The 6,660-nt window shown below is 39.3% G+C and overlaps 1 pseudogene; it reads left to right on the plus strand.

The window, feature by feature from the left end:
• Positions 1–4,942: 4,942 nt before the first annotated feature.
• Positions 4,943–5,408, plus strand: LOC102828512 (annotated as a pseudogene).
• The last annotated feature ends 1,252 nt before the right edge of the window (positions 5,409–6,660 follow it).

Here is a 6,660-nt window from a genome sequence, read left to right on the forward strand (position 1 = left end):
GTAGTTAGTAAATTCAAACACCATAAAATAAATGATTGATTTGTTTTTTTAATTTAAATTGTGCTGTTGGGACTCATTTTGGCAATTTGAAGGTTATTCCTAAGTAACCAAATCCTCATTTACACTGCTAACTAGCTCTTTAGTACATCTGCAAATAGAACATATTACATTCCTATCATCTAACAACTTTCCCATTAGCTACAGTAAATACTCTGCACTTTCGTTCCCCATCAGTTCCCCATAGAGTTATGGGTTATAAGTTTAATCGTTTCATTTGCATATCCAGCTGAGGTAAATTAGAAAAAGTCGCCACACTCATTACACTTTATTGCATTACAAACACAGACGTCTGTTTTTCTAGACCCGCTTAACCTTGACCTAAAGAAAGAAATTAGAGTAATACAGTGAGAAAATATACACTGCTTGTGCACTTGGCTTCTCACATCTGAACCACGTTCAATTTCCAGGGAAATAAAATAATTTTAGTTTTTGAATGAACAGGTGACCTTGAAAAGAAACACAATAATCAGATATTGTTTCCCTTAGTTACAAATCATCTGTTAAAAGATTTTTAAGCATTATTTCCTTGGACAGTCATATGTAAATTATCTCTGTAAAGAAGAACTTTACTCTGTGGCAAAATATAGTAATTTCTTCACTAGAAGACAATAACAACCAACCATCATCTAGTTTAGTATTAAAGCTAGTGAATTCATCTCACAAAATTATAGACAAAAAGCCAAAGAAAAGGCAGCCACGGTCCTCTGGAGACATTGGCCTTCACCCAATAGCTGCATCTCCCTAGTTGATATGTTTATTTTTTATTTATTATTTATTTTTTTAATGTTTTATTGGGAATTGTGTGATAATCTACACGGGAGAACATCAGCTTTACATTCATTCCATCATCTATCATTTCGTTGGCATAGTTATCATCCTGTCCTAGTTGATATGTTTATAACTGTGCATGAAAAGCCAGCCCTTCCCCAAACCCCCTCCATGTTGCCCTTAGAAGGTTCTCTTCCTGGACTGTAGCACCGATTTTAACAAGGCATAGAACTTTTACACAGACCTGGCCCAGCAGATGGTGTAGGGGAAAGACTATTTCGTTGTGGTTATGTGGCAGATCTTTCACTGGAGACCATCATTCCAATCGTTGCATCCTTATGCTCATATGTTATTGCTGTAAAGTGCCATCGAGTCAATTCTGACCCATAGCGACCCTGTATAAGGTTTCCAATGAGTGACTGGTGAGCTTGAACCGCTGAACCTTGCGATTCAAACAGCTTTGCAGTCTGGCACATTAACCCACAGCGCCACACCAGGACTACTCATATACAATGTAGGGAATCCAAGTGTATGTGTAATTTATTAATAGTTATAATAAAAAAATTCAACACAAAATCCAACTTGAAGAAGTTCTGCAAAATCAAAGATGAAAATTAGCATGTATAAAATGTTTAAGTTATAAGATGCCCTTTAAGGAAAATAAGTCTCTGATACTCAGTCAAATCCAACATACAAATGAACCATTCTCAAGTTCAACTACGAAGAATTTTGTTGTTGTTAAGTGCTGATGAATCAGTTCTGACTCACAGCAACCCTGTACAAGGCTTCCAAGGAGCTGCTGGGGAGTTTGAACCGCCAACCTTGCAGTTCAAACGGACCTTGAGGAGAAATCACTTTACTTCACTCTTAAGTTAAAATTGCATGTAAATGCAGACCCTCTCAGAGCAGCTAGAGGAACAGAAGATACTTCCTAAAGGAAAGACCAGCAGAAAAACAAAAACAAAATGGCAGTCTGATTGGCTACTATAAGAACAAGCAAGGTGTTCACTGGAGAGCCATAAAGCAAGTAATCAAGTCCCTTCAGAGCAAATCCCCCTCCAAGATTGAAACTCAAAGGGAACACATGATCAGGCATGTAAGCTCACTGGCAACCATGTTAGTCAACATGTGAGTGGAAGTGGAGGAAAGTCAGTAATGAAGATATGGTCAAATTCAGCAGTTCGACCACAGTCTATAGACTCTTGTCGACCTTGAGATGAGAGAGAGAAGAGGAAGGGCTGGTTGGTGCAAAGCTTGGGGAGACGTGGGAACTTCTGAGCCCCTGGACAAGGACATAGTCAGAGAGGGCTAGAGCTGAGAGTGAAGCATCCAGATAATATGATGTGGGGGGAGATGCACAAGAACGCCCAAACTTGTAGATAGTACCCATATGACATAGCTTGGATGGCTTCATGACCAGAACTTGACTAGATGAAGATAAAGAAATTTGATTAAGGAAGTAAGTGTAAATTGCTACAATTTGATCAACTTGACCTATATTTATGGATGTAGTAGCTCAAAATACCAACTGAGAGGGAAGGATTCTTCACATGAAGTATCAAGCCTATCCCCTCTGTACACACGGTTCATAGGGACGGGCAACTTAAACACTGGCTACCTAAAATGGGGGTAGAGGCATGCTATAAAGGCACAAAGTATCTGGCTTACAAGTTTTCAAGAGGAAGTTTAGTTTTAGAGAATGAGGGGGAAGGTAGAATCCCCACTGAATAGTTTTCATGTTGTCTTGGTGGAGTCCTGATGTAGCGCTGTGAGCTAATGCGCTGGACTGAAAAGTTGTTTGAACCACAAGGTCAGTGGTTAAAACTCACCAGCTGCTCCTTGGAAATCCTATACCAGGTCACTATGGATCAGAAATGATTTTAAATCACTTAACAACAACAGACGGGTCTAGTGAAATGAGATGGGGATAGGATTCTTTTGATTCAACAGTGAGTAATTTTTATCATGACTTATTGCAACTGTCACAACTGTTTACAGTAAGCCAGATACTACCTTTAGGTAGAAGTTTCGTAACTTAAAGGGGGGAGTAGTTAATCCAACATTCCAGGAACAAAGGACCCTAGGACCTTCAAGAGAGAAGAGCATGAGTGGAACATGGAATGTGGGACCCAGAGAAGCAGTGACACTAGAGATGGAGACAGAGGTGATGGTATGGAGAGACAGAGCAGCTGAGGACTGTAGACTCATGGAAAAAAAAAGGCTATGTGATGGCGGCCAGGAGGCTGGCTTGTAGAATGTGCCCTTTGGTTGTTTAAATGATTATATATTCCTGAGTATTTTTGTGTTAAAAAAAAAAAAAGAGGGAATAGAAGCAAATATTGTTAGATGATGATGCATGGAGGGAATTGTAATCATTGCAAGGAAACAAAATACGATAGGCTGAGTCCAAAACCGATGTTCTCCCATGTAAACTATCACTCCATTCACAATAGAAGCTTAAAAAAAAAAAATTGCATGTAAAGACCCACATGGCTACTTCTGCTCAGAGAGATGTTCCTTCCAGAAAAATACTTGGAAAGAAGAAACCATGTGAGAAATATACCAGAGAGAGGAGAGACTATGTACACTAAAACATTTATATTCATAAATTAACTTTTGAAAAATGCATGTCCCAGAAAGCTTATCAAGAGAAGACCTCAGCAGACAATGCAAAACTGTGTTTCATTGTAGCTGAGGCATCTTTACTGTTAAACTATGGAAGTTTAAGCTTTATACCCAAATCAAAACCAAACCCACTGCTAGTGAATCATTTCTGACTCATAGCGACCCTTTCAACGTTCCAGAGAGACCCTAGAAGTATGATTTTGGAACATATGTAATGCCAAGATACCTGCCTTCTGCTCTGAGACATTTCCCCTTTGTTAGGGGGCATAGAGGTGCTGCAGGCATTGCTGATATTTAGTTAAGGGATAGTGAGTAGGGAATTCATAGACTTCATATCAGATAGTGATGGATTGGGCTGTCCCTCCCCTGCATAGTAAATGTACTGCTTGGCCTCCCTCAGAAGTGGCTTCTAAGAACTTCTCTTACTTCCAATATGCCCACTCACCCAGCTACATGACAAAAAGGTGCAGAGCCAGGTGCTACAGAATGATATGACAAGGTCTGAAAGGCATCAAGTCAGAAACCAGTCTGTACAAAAAAAAAAAATCCCAATCACCATATTTATAAAACTTCAAGTCAAGGACTGAGCTCCCATCAATCTGTTGTCAAAATAGGAACTCTCTCACATCAAGAAGGATTCATTGTAGATAATTCTAAACACATGCTAATTTTCTCTTTTAATTTCAGCTACACTTTAGAAAGATGTTTTTCAATATTTTAATAAAATGAGAAATTACAGACCCCTTATTTAGGTGTATACAAAGGCTATTTTCCTTAGTCTCTTTAAATTTATTTATTAAAGAACTGAAAGATCAGATTTTTTTAATGGGATATATGCAAAAGAGTGTTGAAATCAGTAGAAATTACACTGGCTTCAAGAGAAGAATTATAAAAATTTTAATCATAAGCAAAGCAGTAACATATTAAAAGAAAAGATAAATGTTGAATCTTAATAATTAAAACACTCTTACATTGTTTGAGCATGAAATTATTGAAGAGGAAGGACTTAAGCCAGCACACTGGGAAAAGATTAAAGTTCATCCTGGTTTGACAGGAAGTTCTGACATCAATGAAGAGAACATAAAACTTACAAAGAGTCAGTCAGTACCAAGGATCTCAACAAGGGCTGTCAATTCAAAGGCCAAGACTCATCACAGCCTGAGAAAACTTGAAATGTCTTGAAATCTCACATCTCATACATAATAGAAATTCAGAATCCATCTTTCCAAATGTAAATCCTCAATAATCTTAAATTTTTATATGATATTACCAAAATGCATTAGATCAATATATTTTACATTTCTAAGCACCAATAACAAAAAAGAAATATTGATTAACCACATGAGAAAAAAAATAACTGTATTATCTTTGTGTCCTCTCAATAGAAAGCAGTATTTTAAAAATCATTGTTGTCAATATTATGATGCAAAAAAATACATGGAACAAAATATTATAGTGATGTAAAAGTTGATTACTACTTTTTACGAAGATGGTGCCGAAGGCTAAGAAGGAAGCCCCTGCCCCTCCCAAAGCTGAAGCCAAAGCAAAGGCGTTGAAGGCCAAGAAGGCAGTGCTGAAAGGCGTCCACAGACACACAAAAAAAGGAAATCCTCACATCACCCACCTTCCGTAGGCCCAAGACTCTGAGGCTCCGGAGGCAGCCCAAATATCCTCGGAAGAGCACCCCCAGGAGAAACAAGCTTGACCACTATGCCATCATTCCCTCTGACTACTGAGTCAGCCATGAAGAAGATTGAAGGTATAATACACTTGTGTTCATTGTGGATGTCAAGGCCAACAAGCACCAGATCAAACAGGCTGTGAAGAAGCTCTATGACATTGACGCAGCCAAGGTCAACACCTTAATCAGGCCCGATGGAGAAAAGAAGGCATATGTTCGACTGGCTCCTGACTATGATGCTTTGGATGTTGCCAACAAAATTGGGATCATCTAAACGGAGTTCAGCTGGCTAATTCTAAATATAAATTTTTTCAATACAAAAAAAAAAAGTTGATTACTAAAAATTATATAATATTTTCCAGATGGTGCGGTTTCTAGAAAGTATTTACCCACTTTTTAAGCTTTGTAGTTTTGTTGAGATTTCATTTCTCAAATTAAATATTTACTTCCATGCTAAATTCTCTATTCATCATTTTGTATTTTCTTAAATACCAGCTGCCATCAAGTTGATTCTGGCTCGTAGCAAGGAAAAGAAGGCCACTGGAGAACTGTTCACCACAGGTTTGTTGTTGTGTGCCATCAACTTGATTCCGAGTTACAGCAATGCCATAGGATGCAGTTGCTGTTGTTAGGTGTCATCCAATCGATTCTGACTCACAGACACCCTGTATAGGGTTCCCGAGGAGTATGAGTTTGAACCACTGACCTTCAAATCGATCTTGTGGTCTAATGTTTATTCTACATCACCAGACTGGAATTCCATGGGATGGAGTAGTACCGCCCCATAGGGTTTCCTAGGTTGAAATCTACAGAGACAGAACAACAGGATTTTTCTCCCATGGAGTAGCTGTTGGGTTTAAACCAACTATCTCTCAATTATCAGCCAAGCACTTGATGGCTGCACCACCAGAGCTCCTTCCACAAGGTTTAGAATGACTGAGTTTTCAGAAGCAGACTGATAGACACATTCTTCTGATATGTCTCTGGATGACTCAACCTTTCAGGTAGCAGCTGAGCACATTACCTATTTGTGCCACCCTGCCAACCGGCCAGCTGCTGTGGAGTTCATTCTGGCTCATGGAGAGCCATGTGCTGCAGAGTAGAATCGTACTCTGCCGGGTTATCAAGGCTGTGACCAGGCAGAAGCAGGTCACCATGACTGTCCTCTCAGGGGCCTCCAAAGTGACTCTGCACTGTCAGCCTCTTGCTTAGTCAGCAAGCACTGAAGTGTTTATGCCATCCTGTTTTCTAAAACAGGACCTGAAAAACTGTTTTAGCTTTCAATCCCACAAATCCTGGCTCTGCTCCTACATCAGCCCCCTCCGCTCTATATTGTGTGCGAACAGGAGGCTACAGCAAAGGAGGCACAATGGAGTAAAGTTTGCCTGGACATGCTGGTGTAAATGGGGCATGCTAATGGGGCAAAAGTGAAAAAGTAAGGTTAAAACCTCCTCATGAAAATGGAGATTAGACTTGTATCTCAGTGGCTAATGAGCAAACCTTACCTTTGCCTACAAAACAGAGAG

The sequence above is a fragment of the Chrysochloris asiatica genome, unplaced genomic scaffold (genome assembly GCF_000296735.1).
Source record: "Chrysochloris asiatica unplaced genomic scaffold, ChrAsi1.0 scaffold00037, whole genome shotgun sequence".
NCBI classification, from domain to species: domain Eukaryota; kingdom Metazoa; phylum Chordata; class Mammalia; order Afrosoricida; family Chrysochloridae; genus Chrysochloris; species Chrysochloris asiatica.